This window comes from Limulus polyphemus, unplaced genomic scaffold, assembly GCF_000517525.1.
Source record: "Limulus polyphemus unplaced genomic scaffold, Limulus_polyphemus-2.1.2 Scaffold605, whole genome shotgun sequence".
Taxonomy (NCBI): domain Eukaryota; kingdom Metazoa; phylum Arthropoda; class Merostomata; order Xiphosura; family Limulidae; genus Limulus; species Limulus polyphemus.
In genome coordinates, this window is record NW_013666215.1 from 1 (window position 1) to 20,328 (window position 20,328).

A 20,328-nucleotide genomic window follows, 5' to 3' on the forward strand; every position below is an offset into this window, starting at 1 on the left:
TGGTGAATTTGGATTCAGTGTACCGCAAGGTCCATGTACATATTTTTCGTCACAACTTCATGCAAATCCTTATCGACGTCTGCGTCAGGTATTTCAGCGCATATTACATCGTCGATTTCGTTTGATGTGATTTTGTTATAGAACCAGATTAGTATATGTGCATGTGGCAATCCTCTCTTTTTGCCATTCCACTGAGTACATTCAGCAGTGCACAGACCCAAACACTTCATGTTTTACCATGAAATCCATCAGTAATTTCAGCTTCTGTCTGAAAACACGTGCTGTGATGTCATGCCTATCCACCGGCGATTGCCCAGGAAGTAAGAGCTGTTGTATATCGTCCCAAGCTGGGTTTGCATGTGAATGTAATGAATAGGTCTGGACACCCGTAGTGACGAACATACGCAATTGCATCTTGAGTGTATTTATGCATATGATGTGGACTGCCTGTATATGAAGATGGCAAAATCGTTAGTCTTCCAACGTTAGTTGTATTACGTCATTTACAACTGCATCTCGCAAATGAACGTATTCTTCAGAGCGAAGCTTGATCTGATTCAAACGGATGAATATCAAATGTTCTGTTTCGATTTTTGCATACATATCTAAGATGTATTGGTGAATCCATTGACGGCATTTCAAAATGTGATTGTCTTCATTCTCTCGAATCATTAATCGGTATGAATAATAGTTCATTGCGCTGCATTTCATATTTGTTTCTTCGCCACTGACTCGATTTATCATGTTAACGTTGAAGTGATATCTATTGGCACCATCCCAAAAAATTATTGGATATTGCAGGGCATCGTAGCATCGATGAGTTTCTGCAACTTTTGTCAATTGATCGTTTCTCCGATGAAGAACAATATCTCTAGGTTGGAATTGATCTCCGACTATAACAATTGCCACTTCGTCTATAGTTGGAGCATTGAATCTTCGCACATGTTCTCCAGCAGGCGTTTTGTCAGCGTGAATAACAATCTTGTGTGTATCAGATGGCATCATGTCAATTGCTGTTTTGAACAAACGCACTAAATTGTTTTTTCGTGAAGAAGCTCTTGCAGTTGGGAAACGATGGACCTTTTTATGCCGGTAGAAATTCCGCAGCGTGCATTCAATTCATCATTGCCATCACCGATGAAATACATTTGTAGGAATTTATGTTGACCATCTGGGAACGGAAGCAGGGAGCTGGCTTTGTGATAAATTTGTCATTTCACTTTGAAAGTTGGCATGAATTGAGCTGTTACGATTTCTGCGCCGAACGACGTCATTTGGAAGCATGAGTTGTATTTCCTGATGTTAAATAAAAAATACTAACGAAATATTTCAATTCAAACGCAGATCAATCGACACAGCTCAATTCCACCGCCAATTGCACTGAAAAATAAGAAAAACAGTTAAAAAAACGAAATGAAAAACAATGAAAAAATAAAAAAATTAACTATACTCACGAAATGAACGCTATAGTAAACGACACAGCTCAATTCCAACGCAATGTCACACGAAATCATGAAATCAAAATGAAAATAAATCAAAATCTATGAAAATTCAATTTAACAATGCGATCGGAAACATTGAAATGGAATCGTAAAATTGGAAATTTGGAAATCGTAAATGGATCGTAAATCGGAAACATTGAAATGGAATCGTAAAATATTTAGTATAGCGTGTGTTGCTTTTACGTTCAACAGATGGCGCTGTTTTTCAAAAAAAGCATGTTTTTCACCTGTGATCACAGGTGTGACATTTATATAATAGTAGGTATATAAAAACACGCGCGTATCCGAATGCAACGTTGTGTCAAAATTTCAAAGCAATCGGTGAAGAACTTTCGGAGATTTAAGATTTTGAACAAACGAACATTTACATTTTTATTTATATAGATTTATAACTAATATTGGGAGAAATAAATATAACTTATGTGAGTTCTAATTATGTCTTTTTGTTTCTCGTGTAAACGCCCTTTTGTTAGTGATCTGTGTATAAACTAACGACTGTCTGGTCTCTTCCTGGTATTTTAAATTAATGTTTTGTAACGATTTTTTTACTCTTCAAACCACCTGTACAAATATAAACACATCACACAAAACCGAGGGTCGAGTCTCTAGAGCATACTTTTCGTTCTTCAATCAGTTGAATTTCTGTGGCTAGTACATAAGTGTCTAAATATCCATGTCGTGCATTTCGATTCAGGGTTTAGAATATTATTTATTATTGATTGACACTATTTACTACAGTTTTAATCAATATGCTATATTTTCTTAGACCTCTTTTTAATATCATTTACAAACATATTCCATTTTGAATAACGTATAATATACATCATAAAAACTGATAGATATTATGCATATTATATACATATATCATATCTATCAGTTTTTTTTATAAGTGTGTCCTTTTTAACATTTTTAAAGCATGTTTACACCATCTTCATTTTTAATTTTACTAAAATTAAAAGTGTTACTTTTGGAGTTATTTCCTATTTTAGCTTATTGTTTACAATAAGTTAGGTGGCGGAATCTATCCTGTAAATCCCGTAGTAGAAGTTGCTTAAGAGTATTTTGTTAGTAGAAAAAATAATTTTAATGTAGAACAAAATCACTCATATTAAACAGCTTCTATTTTCGTTCTTGCATTTCTCATATGCCTCTCTGTAAAAGCTTAACAGAACGTTACTGAGCCACTGCAAAATGTAATCTGAGTTACGAATCCTCCTACAATAATTTAGCGCGTCCAGGTTGCCTGGCAACAGGATGATATCTGAAAGCATGCCAGAAACATTGACTCGTTATGAGGCTCACCTATGGAGCTAAAGAATGAGTGCACAGCAACAGAGTCTCACAGAACTCTTGGAAGGAGAGACAGAGTAACGTCGCAGGTCCATATAGTGCGTTTCAGCAGCATCTGTTCTCCCACTGCTGATAGTATTCGTTGGCTTAACAGTTAGACCGAAAGAATTTAACCTATATCAGAAAAGGAAACATTCACACTAACTTTGAGGAAAAGCATTACAGTAGATATAGAAACGTTTTTGTAAAGATGGTCCATTCGTGTTACTTCTGAAATTTTTAGCTAGCTGATTTCAGTGATAAGATTTTTAGTAACCTAGTGCTTTACCGTCAAATTTGTAAACATTATAACTTTTATAATCTCTCACCTGTCTTATTTTGACAAAGAATAAAACTAGAATTTAAGTACCAGAAAACTTACAAAACTGATTTCAATTCGAAGGGTACACAATTATACAAATGTTTGTAAACTGCTGGTAAAAACGTCGAACAAAGTAGAAAGTTTACTTCATCGATCATAACGGTATTCCAGGTAAGATACGTACGTAAGTGTCTTTTTTTTATTTTCTTTAAAACCGAGGGTGGTCTGTTTAAAGTTCATAAAAAATATTAATTTGAATATGATATTTTTTTGTTGATCAATATCTTTATTTCTTATTAAAGTAAGTTAAATTTGTAATCGTATAAATAGATAGACTAAACAGTTTCTGAACGCGGACATTCATACTGCGTAGTTTCTACAATTAACTGGTATTTACCATAACTTAATTATTTTAACACATACGATTTGTGAAGGAACTGTTTCATTTGAAATGAAATATTAGGCTAACATAGCCATAATGGCTAAGTTCAAGTTCTTATAACTGCACTTATTTTATTCCTTTTTTTTACTTTATCTAAAACTACCCAGTAATCTAGTCCTGAGATTTAATCTTAATTCCAAACTGTTGATATGAGGCATTTCTCTAATTAAGAGGTGAATAAATAATTTTTCTCAGAAACTTGCAAGTTACACTAAAAAAAAAAAGTCACAATTCATGTCAGAAATATAAACAAATTTTAGACACTCGCTTGAAGTTTCTTTCAAAACTAATTTATGCAGTTAGTATAACTTTTCAGTTTGAAGTTTATAATTTGTAATCTTATGTGTGTGTAGCGAATAAACATTTATGAAACATATAACATACAGAAAATTGTTACGGATGTTGTTTTTATTTGACTTTCAACGTCTAATCACTTTCGGCTGTTGCCAAAAATGCCAATCGGTTTCACTATGGCTGTTTCCTAGAAGTTGAAAAAGATAAAAACCATTAAAGCCCAGGCCCAGCACCAGATTTTCTGGTGGAACAACTTATAATGATGACCCTTAAATCTCAGTTCAGTTTGACATGAATTGTAAAAAGGACAGTATATTGAAAAAATAAAACAACTTGTGTGCGGAAATTCAATAATACGTTAAAAAGTACGAATACTGGGGAAGTTTAAACCAGCAATTAAACTTCTAGAAATCACTCTTATTATTCAAAATTACCAGTAAAGAATCACATAAAAAATCTTCCAAAAGTGGTTTAAAGATGTTTTACGATGTCTTACAGATACTTAGCAATCATGTTATAATACTTTCCATAGTGATATCATTAAACAGCTGCGGCCATAAACTTGTATATGCTTATTGATTTATGGGTGAGAGAGTGATCTTTATATGTAATTTTGTACAATACCTGAGCTTTGTAACTTACCTAAATTACCCCTTTCGAACTTGGCTAAAAAAACGCTATATGATTAGTTTCTTTGTATTAGATAAAAATATTGATTTATCTATTTGCGTTTGTTGTTTTTTTTAGCACATAACTACACAATGGACTATCTGTGCTGTGTCCACCATAGGTATCGAAACCCGGTTTTGGGCGTTATAAGCCTTCAGACTTGCCGCTGAGCCACTGAGGAGCTTGTCTATTTGCCATTTTGTGTAATAGAACTAACATAGTATAATTGAAAAGATCACTAAGTTACATTATTTTTATAGAAAAGATCACTAAATTGCATTGTTCTTGAGCGAAAATATCACTAAGTTACATTGTTCTTGAGGAAAAGATCACTAATTTACATTGTTCTTGAGGAAAAGATCACTAATTTACATCGTTCTTGAGGGAAAAGTTACTATGGTCTTTAAAACATATCACAGTATCAAGTTTGCTCTTCAGATCTTTATTATGAAGCAGTCTCGTTTCCCACACGAGTCACAAAACCACTACTGTATGTTTTATTCAGACTATTTTTTATTATTTTAATGTGTAACAGTAATGCTTTGTTAAGTTTAGGATGAGTAACCAAAACGGCACATTTAAATGGCTAAAATCGCTGTTGTTTTAGTTTCGTCACAAAATAACATTATATTTTAGACAAGTAACAAAAATGTTGCATATAAGTGACTAAAATCGCAGGTGTTTTAGTTGTGCCAGAAAATAACATGATATTTATTTGATTTGCAAGACTGAAATGATATGTTTTCGTTCTCTAAACGATCCATAAGTTAATCATGAAAGCTATGATAGTCTCATTGCTACTTTAGTATCTATTTGTCAACATGAATAATACTCATAAGTTGTTTATGGCAGCAATGAGACTATGATAGCTATGACAGTCTCATTGCTACTTTAGTATCTATTTGTCAACATGAATAATACTCATAAGTTGTTTATGGTAGCAATGAGACTATGATAGCTATGACAGTCTCATTGCTACTTTAGTATCCATTTGTCAACATGAATAATACTCATAAGTTAATTAGTTCACCTGAATGACAAGAGGAAAGGCAAACAGATGGCAGGGACCGCCACATGAAGAGTCCGCTCTTAACCGAATAGCGGGACTGACTTTTACTCTTATAACCCACCAACAGCTGAAAGTGCAAATAGTTTTTGGTAAAGCACCGCGTCTCAAACCCTAAACTCTACCATAACATTAGGCCATGATCAAGCCATAATGCATAAGTCGAGAAACTTAACTTATGTTATACTTTATTTTACTATTTATTCTGCTATGTTTTAATAGACGGAAAAGGTCGTTATCTTAAACATAACTAGAGTAATATGATTTACTGTGTATTTTAGTAGAGTGTGAATTTGCTATGCTGTTTGTTTTTCAGGTATGTTCATCCTTATGCTACGTTTTTGTCGAGTTAGAAAATTGTTATTTTAATCAGTCACAAGATAACTATTTTGTGTCTCAGTGATGCGTCAAAATATATTTACATAACCAAACTGATGCACTTCTTATCAAAGTTGAGCAACAGGGTCTCTAAACTGGGCTTTTGTTTTGTGACAAAATAGATAATATGCATTTTAGTAGAGTGACAAGATCACTAAGTTACACTATTCTTGAGGAAAAGATCACTAAGTTACATTATTTTATGAAAAAGATCACTAAATTGCATTGTTCTTGAGGAAAAATTTACTATTTACGTTTTAGTCGATTGACAGTGTCGTTAATCCATGTTCTAAGTCGAGTGAGAAGGTCGTTAATCTGTGTTTTAGTAGAGTGAGAAGCTCGTTAATCCGTGTTTTAATCGAAAGGCGGGATCGTACTGTTCCAGTCGAATGTTAAAATAATATCTGCACTGTTTTTTTAGTGTACAGATCAAATTACTGTTATGTCTTAATCAACTGAAATGCTTGCCAAGCCACATGATATAATCAAGTGACACATAGCTAAAATAAGATTAAGCCGAGGGAGAAATAGCTGCTTTAAATGTTACTCACCCAAGAAGCCCATCAAATATAAATGCTTCAATCGTGAAGCAAGAGATTTATGACATGTTCTAGTTGAGCGAAAATATCGTCGTAAGATACACGTATACAGTGACAAGATTCTTATGACTTGTGATCTAGGAACAACATTTTTATAACATGTTTTGTCCAAGTTAATATTTTCTGTTCTGCTGATAAAATATTCAATCGTGTGTTTGGGGTTAAAAGTATAACAAAAGCGTTGAATACACTTACGGATTATGAGTGTATGTATATATTTTACACACACACTTGACGCAAGACTACAATGTTCGATTCACTCAATATGGACTAGCGTAAGTACCCTGAACCTGGATAAATGATAATAAAGGTATAAATTGACAAGTCTAAATAAAAAAATTTCGAAATATATTTTCTGCGACGTTTCGAGCAGACGCCCTTCATCAGGCAGTAAAGATCGTGTTACAATGGAATTAGGCCCTGAACCTGTTATTTCAATATATAAACCGTTCTATACGTGCATCTAGATAATAGTTAGTGGGTAGCTTATTGGCTGCATATCGGATGGTTCAAGGTTCCAGATAGCGATGTGGACTGTACACTTCCGATTGTGGGAGTATCATACAAGAGGTAGTCTGTTTTGAATTTCGCGCAAAGCTACACGAGGGCTATCTGTGTTAGCCGTCCCTAATTCAACAGCGAAAGGCTAGAGGAAAGGCAGTTAGTCATCACCGCCAACTCTTGGGCTACTCTTTTACAAACGAATAGTGGGATTGACCGTCATATTATGACGCCCCCATGGCTGAAGGGCGAACATGTTTGGTCAAGTGGTAGTCAAACTCAGTATTCGGGTAAAAAGAGATTTTTAGATAGAAGGTGTTGCTGATTGGCTGTCCTCCCTCTGCTTAGCAGCTGAAAATTAAAGATGGTCATTCCTGATCCTTGGAGTTCCTGACCTGACCGTTTAGCCCATGTATTGCACAAGGTGCCGCTCAAGTAGAAAATACCAAATACCTGAACGTGTAATTACGTGATATTCGTTTTACACACACACACGCATATATATAGCAATGAAAAAACTTCAAAATAATCAGTTGGCAGGGCGTCGCCTAGTTTTTAGCGTATCAACTTTAATCGAAGTTCAAACTCAAAGTCAAAAACGGTTTATTCCCCTGTGACCACATTAATAACTTCAGTATGCCTTAGAATCACATACTGCACACGTGTAGTTAAGGTTTCCGAGTTATTGGGGACACATTAGCTAGAAGAAATGTCTAGTTGGTTTGCATTTTATGACAATTGCTATGTCGACAGCACATTGTTATTTTTCAGTTACAAGAATAAATTGATTAATTTATTTGTGATATTTTTATAGTAAACGTTCTAATATAATATTTACTGTGGAATATGTATATAAATTAAAATGAATTTTTCTGTCCATTTTATTTCATAACTAAGAACGCAACTTGTAAGTGAGTATCATATACGTGTTATATCTCATTCTGATCTATGTTACTATAAAAAAAAAGTTCAAAAAGTTAGAATTTGATAACTCACGTTTGCGTAAGCCACCCAGTGGCACAGCGGTATGTCTGCGGACTTACAACGACAGAATCCGGGAGGGCAGGGCACAGATAACCCATTGTGTAGCTTTGTGCTTAATTACAAACAAACAAACGTTTGCTTAATGAACGCAACATCCATTTCACTTTCATTATTATTCAAGAAACTTTCAACAAGGTTTACATCTCTTGAACATTTACAGTTTAGTGTTAAGAAACCTGTAGTTAGAATAACCACACACACAAATTCGATGACGAGGAACGCACTTTGAGACTAATAGTGGTTCGAGATGGCTTAAATGGGTAATGAAGAAAGACTTTAATATAAGTTTAACACAACCGCAAATGTACAACGTTTCGACAAGGTTTTGTCATCATCAGGTAATGTTTTAAACATGTTAAGAACAAAAAACAACCACTCTTCTAGCCAGAATATTTCCACAAGTACAACCTCGATAGAATATTAATCCTGTTTTGAAATAGAAATGTATTTTATTTTAAGAAAGTTCTTCTTAAAAAGAAGCGGTTGTTCTTATTGTTAAAAAGCTTTTGTAGTTTTGTTGCGTGAATAAATATCACGTGAAGCCCACCACCAGGTGGTTACCGACTCACATAAACGCGCGTGTGTGTGTATTTTAGGGCAAAGCCACATTTGGCTATCTGTCGTGTCTACCGCTGGGAATCGAACCCCGTATTTTTGCGTTGTAAGTTAATAAACTTACGTTTACTCCCTGGAGGACCATAGAAAAAGAACAGGCGCTAATAAAACCAATGAATGCATTGGGTATTGCTCAACACGAACATAATTATATTAATATGATGGCATGTCGTTAATAACATGGTAACTTCAATATTCTTAATAGAGCTGAGACGAACTGTGGTTAATAAAAATCTGGTAATTGCATTTTTGAATTTAGTTTTCAACAAACTAAAGTGTTTTTTTTTTTCAAAGTTCGTAATATTTTCACTCTTGTGCTTATCAAGGCACTTAGCTACTTGTACTAATATACACATTAACGTTTCGTTATATTGAGTCAAGGGTAGCTTATAGGGTAAATCATAGCTACCATTACTGCTCTGCACTTTAAAATAGTTATGACTAGTGTATTTGCTCAAAACAGACTGCAAGAGTTAGAATGAAGATATTTTCGTTAACTAAGCCTGATTCTTCAACAAAAAGCTTCTTGCATAGGCAAGGTTCAGTCAAATCAGGATACGGCACCTGAACAACATTTCTTTCTATGCGATACCCACATATTACATAATGAACACGAGTAAGTAAGTCAGATGAAAGCATCAAGAAAGCAATTTTGTAATTTCTAGATATCTACCAAGGATATTAAACTATTCCCATATGACATTTTGACAGATCTTATAATAATGCAGTTGAGAACGAAACATTTTTGAATTTTCATTACTCATTTCTAGTGAGAAAAAAATAAGACAAGACTTTATCTATCTTATGTTTTGGCTCCTTCTTGTAAGTTAGGCCGGTTTTAAAAATAACAACCCTCACCAATCAACTTGGACTAGACAAATCTCAAGACAAAACTGTTTGGAGTTTTGATCAATATTTGTATGGTTCTTTTTCATTACTATAACGTAAATGTTAGATAATTGATTTTAACAATTCTTTTCATTTCAAAAATCTTCCATTTTTAGCTTACATGTAGCAGCATTCCTCGAAAGCAATTAAACATGGAATAATTTGCCGACAAGGTAAGATAACTTTTTTATTTGCTTCCTTTTGATCACCACGAATTGGAGAAAAACGTCAGCGAATCTTGCAGATAATAAATAAAGCTGAAGATGGTCCACAGTACGAAAGTCCTCTATCTTTTAGCTACACCCCGAAATAAATGATTGTTTCCTTGAGAAAGATAGCTGACGAAACTGGAATCACAACAATCCCATTAGATCAGTAATATACCAAGTCCTTCAGTACAGCTCCAATAGACTTGTGCGCCCTTGGACTGTTTAAGCATGATCTTAGAAGTCTACATATACGTACAACGGAGAGTCTGGAAAGTTTGTCAGGATGTGTGGTCTAGCACTAAACTCGCCATCTTTTGCAGAAGTTAATTATGATTAAAAATGGGGGGTCATTAAACTGAGCACGATGATGGAGGAAATAGTTCCAAGGGCAGCACGATACCTGGGACATCTTTCTTATAAAGTACTATTAACTTCATTATAACGGAAGCAAATCAATTCTAATAATTAAGTATAATGATTAATTAATGGGGAACTTTATAAATTATATTAGCAATAGTGACATGTTCAGGATAACCTGGCTTCGGAGCATGCAAGTGCTAGTGGTACTTGACCAAATAGATATTTCAAAGGACATATTAGAAAGAAATATTGTAATAAACTGGGAAAACAATCTCTCTCCCCCCCCCAGTTCTTAAAAGAATCATTAACTTTAAAACGGCATTTTAATGGTATTTTGATAATGAAAACTTAAATTTTGAGATCGGGCAACAAGGAATCCCCCTAGATACCCTACTGTGTAAGGATAGTATTGTCTAAGCCATGAGGGTAAGAGCTGTATTATCTAAGTCACTACAGTAAGGGCTGTATTATTTAAGCTATGTGAGTAAGAACTGTATTGTGTAAGCCATGAGAGTAAAAGCTGTATTATCTAAGTCACTACACTAACGGCTTTGTTATCTAAGCCACGACAGCAGTTTGCTTGTTATTCGGACTCAATCTTGGTGACTTAAATATTCCCATTATGAACATTGGAGGACCTTTTTAATGTTCTATCTATTTAGGTTTCTGCTTTCAAGTCGTGACGAAGTTTCTGTATGTTTTTTTAATATGACTAGGGTTTATTACCTTTTCACAGAAAATAATTTCCGTCAAAAGACTTCAGGGATTTCTATAATTAAAGTGATTCTTTAGGTGTGTTTTAAATCTCTGCACGCAATAGATTTATTTTCTATACTCTTATTTCTGTTAGAATTATTTTGCAAGAAAACACTTTCTATTTACTTTAGAAACTGTGAGGTGTTAATCAGTTGATAAAGTTGTCCATTAATTCTCTCATGTGGTATCTAAGGGCGTTTGTTCGCCCACGTAATACGAACTTTTATTAGCGCATTACTTATCTAGTTAACAAATATTAGTTGATCAATGAAACGCTCTTAAGTGAGCTTTATCGCACGTTGTTACCTTCAATGTGATTGGGTTTTAACTGGCCATCTATTAATTTAGAACAGCCTGTTATATTCTGCTTCAGCATAACCTTGTACTCAAAGTGTACGTAGTTACAAATAAGTAAACTGTATATAGCGATGTACATCGTTGAGTAAATAGCAAAGCAACTGCTGGATTTGCTTGTATAACTAAATGGAACAATGCGACAGTGTATCTTTGACAAACAATTCCCGTTTGAATGTTTGATTCAAGCCTCAATCCTTAAAGTCTATCGTAAAATTAGGGTTATTTTAAGTAAACTAATTGACTCAGAAATACTGTACCGATCAATAAGTTTTCCCACGTCGTTTTGAAATACAGAACTTTCTGATGTTACGCAATATGTGAAAATGTGTATATTTAGATTTCACATTGTGTATCGTATAGTTTGATCTGTAGCATTCTAAGTATGTACAGGTTCTTACACACTTTACCGAATTCTCGTTGGTTGTCAAATTAATTATAATATGTAACATTCAGACCTACATAACGACAGTTCAAGAAATGTTAGAGCAATTTATAGTGATAAAAAATGAATTGCTTTCCCAGGCTTTATTTAATAAGTTTTTATACCTAAGATGAATCAAATTGTTTCATGTTACAGTTACTGCCTTGTCCAGGCTATATGTAGGAGTTTAAAAAAACGACCTTTATACTTCAGATATATATATATATATATATATATATATATTTTGCTTATTTTAACCAACGTTTCGCCTTTGCTGCTTCCTGAGGGTAAATATACACAAGTGTTTGATATTAGAATATTCGTAGGCGTATAGGATGCGATAAATTCAAACTTGCTTCAATGCTTTTGAATTTAGAAATAAAATAAAAAACAAACCAATTACCTATTTTCTCCACAAAATTAGAAAATAAGATTACTAAGTGAAAGTAAATACTGCAAATATATATTTAAAATACTAACAAATATGCTACAAAAAGAATAAGTTACTTAAAACAACAAAATAAAGAAGAAGAAATTCCTCTTGAAATAACTTCATAAGTATGAAGATTTGTTTGTTTGTTTGTTTTGGAATTTCGCGCAAAGCTACACGAGGGCTATCTGCGCTAGCCGTCCCTAATTTAGCAGTGTAAGACTAGAGGGAAGGGAAGTCATCACCACCCACCGCCAACTCTTGAGCTACTCTTTTACCAACGAATAGTGGGATTGACCGTCACATTATAACGCCCCCACGGCTGAAAGGGCGAGCATGTTTGGTGTGACGGGGATTCGAAACCGCGACCCTCAGATTGCGAGTCGAGTGCCGTAACCACCTGGCCATGCCGGGCCAAGTATGAAGATAATGTTATACCATGTCTACATACTCAAAGTAAGCTTAATCCAAGTTAAGCGATCTCTTCACATGGTATCAGATTTTTCTAGCGCACCTTCCTGTAGCTCCTACTTCCGTTTCCGTTGAATAAAGCCTTGACGATATATCAACAGCAGCAAGAGAATACGTGCGAAAAGGATATTACCTGTCGACTGATAAACAAAATTTAAATGAAGATCTAGAAAAGTTGATAAAGATAAATTGTATTTTACTAGATTACACTTACACACAATCCATCTCTAATCAATACGACAATGGTGACTGCGCTTGTGGGAAAGGTTTCAGATAATGAAGTACATACAGTTTTCCAGTACAGGGAACTAATTGAAGGAAGGACATTAATTTACTTCCTTTCAAATGAAATGCGTATTATCATTGTCTTCATCTTTATATTTAGTCCTTACAGAAGCAGACAAAATAAAGGTGTAGAAGGATGAAGATTTCGTCATTTGAAAAGCTGGATGATGATGACCGAATCTGCAAAGTATAGAAGGCAACATTAAAATATATACAGCTGATTACATAAAACGAAGTGAACTTTGTGCATACAGAAGTAGATAGAAATGTTAATCTGCACATTGTTTGCACACCATCATTCAGTGTTTAAATATTTATATCCACAGTATCTTGTAAATATAGTGAATGATCAATGACGTACTTTTGTTCATACCGAAAAGTAAACCCTTTGTCATACAGCTAAGGATAACTATGTCGTTGAGATCTTTAAAATCATTCTGAAGACTGAATATACAACATATACCAAATAGAACTGACGGAGATTGCTTATAGATTATGAACGTGCGTTGATGTTTTCTAGCAAACCAACAAAGCCCTCAAATTAGTAGAATCAAATTATTATTTTTTGTTATAAAAAGCAATATTTTCTTATAGTTTAAAGGTATAGTGTACGATTTATTTGGCTGGTTATGACATTAACATACCTATGATCGTACATCAGAGTTAGGCTTATACTAATTCGAATCATATCAGTTTGTTTCATAGAAATGTGTGTGTTTTCTTATAGCAAAGCCACATCGGGCTCTCTGCTGTGTCCACCGAGGGGAATCGAACCCGTGATTTTAGCGTTGTAAACCCGAAGACTTACCACTGTCCCACCGGGTGATTCATAGAAATGACCTCATTAACTTATACGTTATAGTTAGGCTTCCTTTCATTGGAAGCTTTTAATAATTTTTTACTAAACAAAAGATAATAGATGCAGTCAATCGTTTTTTGTTTTTGTAAAAATGCAATCATTTTCAATACACTCAAACTTAGACAAAATTAAAACATTTCAACATATAAAATGTAGCTTTAAATTCCTATAGACTAAAATATAAAATCAGCAAAATTGATTTAATTAATTAAAATTTTAAACGCATTTAATCTTAGAATAGTTAACAAAATTAATAAAAAAAACCTGAATATCATATAGTATTTAGATGAATATTCAGTGGTATCTGAGTTATCTGTTTTTATTTAGTGGATTTAATGGATTTATTATTTTGCTCTTTTATATTTTGAGCTTTTTGTAATATAAGAGTATTACATGGTAGGCACTGTATTACTCGACTGTTGGAGTGATCGTGTGTAACGTGTAATATTGGGATGACAGTACAATATGATGGACACTGCATTACTCGACTGTTGGAGTGATCGTGTGTAACGTGTAATATTGGGATGACAGTACTATATGATGGACACTGCATTACTCGACTGTTGGAGTGTTCGTGTGCAACGTGTAATATTGGGATGACAGTACTATATGATGGACACTGCATTACTCGACTGTTGGAGTGATCGTGTGTAACGTGTAATATTGGGATGACAGTACTATATGATGGACACTGCTATTACTCGACTGTTGGAGTGATCGTGTGTAACGTGTAATATTGGGATGACAGTACTATATGATGGACACTGTATTACTCGACTGTTGGAGTGATCGTGTGTAACGTGTAATATTGAGATGACAGTACTATATGATGGACACTGCATTACTCGACTGTTGGAGTGATCGTGTGTAACGTGTAATATTGGGATGACAATACTATATGGGGGGGGGCGTGGCACAGCGGTATGTCTGCGGACTTACAACGCTAGAATCCGGGTTTCGATACCCGTGGTGGGCAGAGCACAGATAGCCCATTGTGTAGCTTTGTGCTTAATTACAAACAAACTATATGATGGACACTGTATTACTCGGATGTTGGAGTAATTGTATAACGTGTAATATTGGGACAACAGTATGGATATCAAAATGAAAAGTCAAAATACATTTGGAATTTAAACAGATCAAAAGTGTGTTTCTATGCTGCCCATTTACCTTACTTTTAATTTGTTCTTTCTGTTTTTACTTTGGGTAATAGTTTGATTTTTGATACTGGTTAATATTTCATTCTATTTTATTTAATAATATGCATAAATAAGTTTGACTGAAATTCTGGATTTGTTTTATTTACTGTGATTTAAGTTTACTGTAGGGTTTGATTTTAATGTTCGGACTGTGTTCTATCTGTTTTGTAGTATATGCTGGTCTGCTTCATTTTCGATTTATTTTGTTTCGAAACAGTGTTATGATTATATTTGATTTAATTACGGATTTTTATTGGATTTTATTTACATTAGGTTTAGTTAGAAGTGATATTGGGTATAGTTTGATATTGCATATTTTAACTTTTTTATTTCGTTTATGAAAGTTCTGATGTTTCTCGTTCTCCACGAATTAATGAGGTGTTCTCAAATGTCAAGATAGTAATGAGAATTATGCTAAACAATCCTATTAGTACTGCGTCATGTGATAAGAGCGCATTTGAACTTTGTTCAAGACCTATGAGAGGTGAACAATAAATTCAGTACAACAGTCTGCTTTGTCGATACTGTTGATTGAAAATGTGTTACCTTGATGCCATTAATTAAAAATTTCGTTTTGAACACACAAATAATACTTATAATAAGAAATGTCCTACCGGTGCTATTTTATACGTTGTCAAACTAGCTATTGAATATGCCATTAGCATCATTATTCAATAATTATTTTGAAATAACATATTATTTTATAAATATTGTTACATTAGTATTGTTAATTTGTGCATCAATTATAATTTCAGATAATGCTCAGTCGGAAGTAACGACTTTCTCTTTATTCTTTTAGAAATGTGTTATTATAATGAGGGTGCAACAATGAACTGGCAATTTTAAGTTTTTACTTAACTATATATTAATACTTGGCCAAATTAAATACAGTAGTGTTTTATAATATTCAAAATAACTGGTGTGTAATTCTGATTCACTCCATAAGCCCATCAGTGAAGCTTTTTACTGTCAGTTGCGATCTGTGTTTTGTGGAATGCTCCTGAAGAAGCTGTGAAGTGAAACCTCAAGTATTCCATTAAAGAAAAATAACAAAAAATGTCTTTTATACACCAATGTGCACTCCATGAATTAAATAATGAGCGTTTTTAATGTATTTGACAAGTGTGAGGTTTTCTACAACGTGTTAAAACAATTTGAGCAGTATAAAATGTAAGTTAGGCTAGATAGATGATTTATAACTCGAGTCTGTTAGTAAGTTAAATTGATTTTGAAGTAGTGGTTTATTATTTGATCGAGTTTGATATTTACTCAGTTAGTTCAGTTTTTATTACGTTTATGTTCTCAACGAAATAATAAGTGATGCTCCATACGCTTTTAGAGAGCGATAAATTAGCAGGTTAATGAAATTGTTTTAATAGCGTCTACTTTGAACGTAAGCTTATCAGTTAACATTAGTTTGCTAAAATGTAGATCTTAAAGTTGAAGAAATAACATGCTTTCGTTATCATGAAGTAGACTAAACTTTGTATTATTCTCGTTAATAAATAATCCAAAACAGCACTCTCAATGGGAGAAATCGTTGCATCACTGGTATCAGGAATGAGATTATTTTAGTAAAACTTCAAGATGAGGCCATATGCTTTAAAAGCTATCGAAAATTTGCAGGAAGTGGTGAAAAATTGAAAAGACGACCAAGAAGAAAGCAACAGAAAATAAAAGATGAGACAGGAAGTTAAGAGAGGAATCACAAAAAATGAGACATAAGATTTACAGAAGAATTTCGAACAAAAATAAATTTAGTCGAAAACAAGATTGAATAATACTATAGATGTGCAGAAGAATTATAATAACAAAATCAAAGAAGCCCCAAGGGACATAAATGAAGCGAAAAAGGATTATAACAAAGTAAAAAAAAGGACACTTAGAAATGAAAATAGTAAAAAAAGATCAAACTAGCAACACCTTTCTCTGCACCCACTCTAGAATTTTAACCTCAAACATAATTACCTATGCCATACAGAATAAAAAAACCATCTAGTCTACGCTTGTTACTGCTATTGTTATGCTATCTGTAAATGCAAGATCTTAAAAAAACACTATAATGATAGTTTTGGGATTTTGAAAGCAGGATATTCATGAATTACCCTGGCTACCTCAATACCTCATCAACTTACGAAATTTAGTAGGCCTATTCAACAACATTGCCCAATCAAAAAATCCAAAAGTTTATGAATGGAAAGACAGTATGGGAGGCATATAAGGGAGATTCTGAAATATTTTTTAAGGTAAAGGGGTAGAGTAATTAACAATAAGCTATTCGTTTTGTTACATACTTAAGTGGACTAACTTTAAAAAACATTAAGCAACCTTCGAATAGAAAACCATAATAACTACCAGGCAATTGTGGCTTCCTCATCAAACAGATATGGAGTGTCACATCAGAAAGAAGTTTCTAAAGCAAAGTTTAGGAGCAGAAGAAAGACGAGAGCTTAGCAGAACTTGTTGAAGATGTGAAAAGGTCGCCCAATTTTTTTATCCAGACACTTCACGTGACATGATGGATTTGTTGGCACTCGACAACTTCATAGATGTCATAACAATAGTGGAAATTTGGCTAAAGCAAAGTAGGTGTGCATCTTTAAAGAAATCTGTCCAGTTGGCAATATAACTTGAATAAATTAAAATTGGAGATAAACAATTAGAATGACCATTCAGGAATTATGGGATAATCAGGTCAAGTATTGTGAAAACATCAGCTATCTCCGATGGATGTCTAAAAAAACTCAAATGATTAATTAGACAACTGATTAACTCCTAACGAAAAGCATATTGCCAGGAACTGCAGACAAAACACCTGATTATTCAACTGTTACTCATAAAATAGAAGAAGCAAACCACGTGGTAGAAGATATTTTAATTACAAGCCTTTAGAAGTAGATTCAAAAGATAACAGGAAAAGGAAATTGCTATAAGTATGGAAAACATTGATATTACATTCAAAATAAATGAACCATTGAAAATGGACCAAGGAGACCAGTCGATGGGTCAACAGATTTATTTATTTGGGATCCCTTGTAATGTGCTGACTGACACTTATTCTACAGATGTCATTGTTTGACCTGCTCTGGGAAATTTACCTCAGATATAAATCAATACTTTGGGTTGATGCAAAGAGCAAGTGATCATAAAGATTTTGCAAGAAGACGTTTGGGAGTCATTCTCACCTGGAAAGCTTCTCTTCATTATATAACGTCAGTGCTAATTCTAAGGAGGAAAAATGCAGATGATCAAATAAATATTTTATCTATAATATGATTTATTAGTCCAACAAAAATACACAATGCACATAAATATCATTGTCACACTAGGTGAGGTAAAACTATTCGACTGCGTATTTGGTAGATGTGAAGAGCGGTTACTCCAGATAATAAGAATTGGCACCAGTGTTGAGTATGTTACTAAAAAATGTAACTCATTACTCTTTTCTCCAGAAAAAAAGTAAGTATAATGATCTCACATATTAGTTAATGAAAAAGTAGTTCGTTATATCAATCGTTTCATTTCTTTCTCTTCTATTGTTCTGCGAAACAACTGTCCTTAATTTTTTAACTACACGTATGGAATTTAATTCACTTGCCTCTGTTACGTCTTTTCATGCTCTGTATGCGACCAGTTAATCTGACTGCACAATATTCACGTGCACAATCAGTCAGATAAAAGCTAAACTAATACCCCTATGCTGATAATCCTTGCATGAAAACCATTGTGTGAGCTGCCTTATGAAATTAGTATGGCATTTACTCAAAGGAAAATCATATTTGACACACCGTTTAGATATTTGTTTAGAAGCTAAAACTGAAAAGAGAAAAGAATACGAATATTGGTTTATAACAGAGATAAGAAAACGCGATCAACTCGTTTCTTTTCTTGCGGATAGTAACTGTAATATTATTATTACGGCCATAAAATTCTAACACACTCTAATACTTCGTTATTGATAAAAGTAATTGTCCCCCGGTAGAACAGTGGTAAGTTTAGAGACTTACAAAACCAGGTTCGATTCCACGCGGTGGATACATCAGATAGCCTAATGTTATCACAGTAACGAGTTATTTAAATAACTTCTTATCTCCATTAAGTTATTTGTGTGGAAATTGTTTAGAGTGAAGTTTGTCTCGTTATATATTACTGGTAGAGTGTTCCTGTACCAACGCTCTTTTTCTGTTTGTAAAGCAAGCTATTGCAGGTCAAAGCTATATTGTGCAATCACAAATCAATCATTTGTAAATTTATAATGATATCATAATATCAAACAGCACTTTCAACAATCAGAGAGCGAGTTACAGCTGATAGAATAAGATTTATGATAAGTAATAGTCGAGGTACAGATTTCTTCTTCATTTACACAGCTACAGATGTTAAACCGTTTCTGGAAATTTTCTTCGTATTGATTTAATGAATAAATCTTCACTCTTACCAGCTAATACCATCACATTTCCCACATTTTAAAGCAACTTGTGAGATGCACTTATCGTAGTTTCACAATCAGTTGCCACAACAATAGCCTCAGTTTGATCATCATATATTCTTTCATTAAGATGATATTTGAAGTACAAAAGTTTTTCTTCACCAATAACTTGAAATGAGCGGTTTTTTATTGTCCCAATTGTTCCATGTTTTCATCACTATCATTATACTCAACATGCTTATCTTCAAATCTTCTCATATAAGGCTTGTTTTGTATAATTGGAAATCTTTCAATATGACGCTTTTGGATTCTAGGAACTTAAACAGAAGAAGTTCACTGTTCTGAAATACTTTCTGAAGACAAGATAAATGATGAAGTATATCCATTATTTGAAAAGTTAATTTAAACTGTTGGCCAGATTGGTTCCACGATTTAAGAAATCCTTCACCTTCCCCCCCTTTTTCGATTATTCGTTCTTCCGACGAAGACTCCGTAGATTATTTCCATGCAAATCTTCCTTCTTGTGGATTTACAGAGTTTTTGTGCCTAACTTTCTCCACGTTTTTTACCTTTACACACTTGGTTCGAACAATGATAAGCTGGAAGTACACAACAGTTTCTCTGATTTGACTGTAACAACGTTTTAACTCTGTAGCACTTCAGATTGTGTCATGGAAAGCGAGATTAGATCTGTCACAGATATACTGTTGCGTCAGCGAGATCACGTGACTATTCTCACGCCCTCTGCTTTCTAAAACTATTCTGTACCTTGGCGAATGCTCTAGCGTTTACTAGATATAGGGTAGTCTGGTATATAAAAGAGGGTGAAAACGTGACGGGATATATGTGTGTGTAGACAGTGAGTAATTGATCTGCAGTCAGAGAGTATTATTGAGCCCGTTC

The 20,328-nt window shown here is 33.8% G+C and overlaps 1 protein-coding gene across 1 annotated transcript in view; it reads left to right on the top strand.

Annotated features, from left to right (window-relative positions):
* The first annotated feature begins 3,191 nt into the window (after window positions 1–3,191).
* LOC106459412 (ras-related and estrogen-regulated growth inhibitor-like) overlaps window positions 3,192–20,328 on the top strand; it is a 48,816-nt gene continuing 31,679 nt past the window's right edge. Inside the window, exons 1-2 of the mRNA XM_013919032.2 lie at window positions 3,192–3,324; window positions 9,766–9,822. The gene's annotated coding sequence lies outside the window, so the exon portion shown is untranslated. The remainder of the gene's footprint in view (window positions 3,325–9,765; window positions 9,823–20,328) is intronic.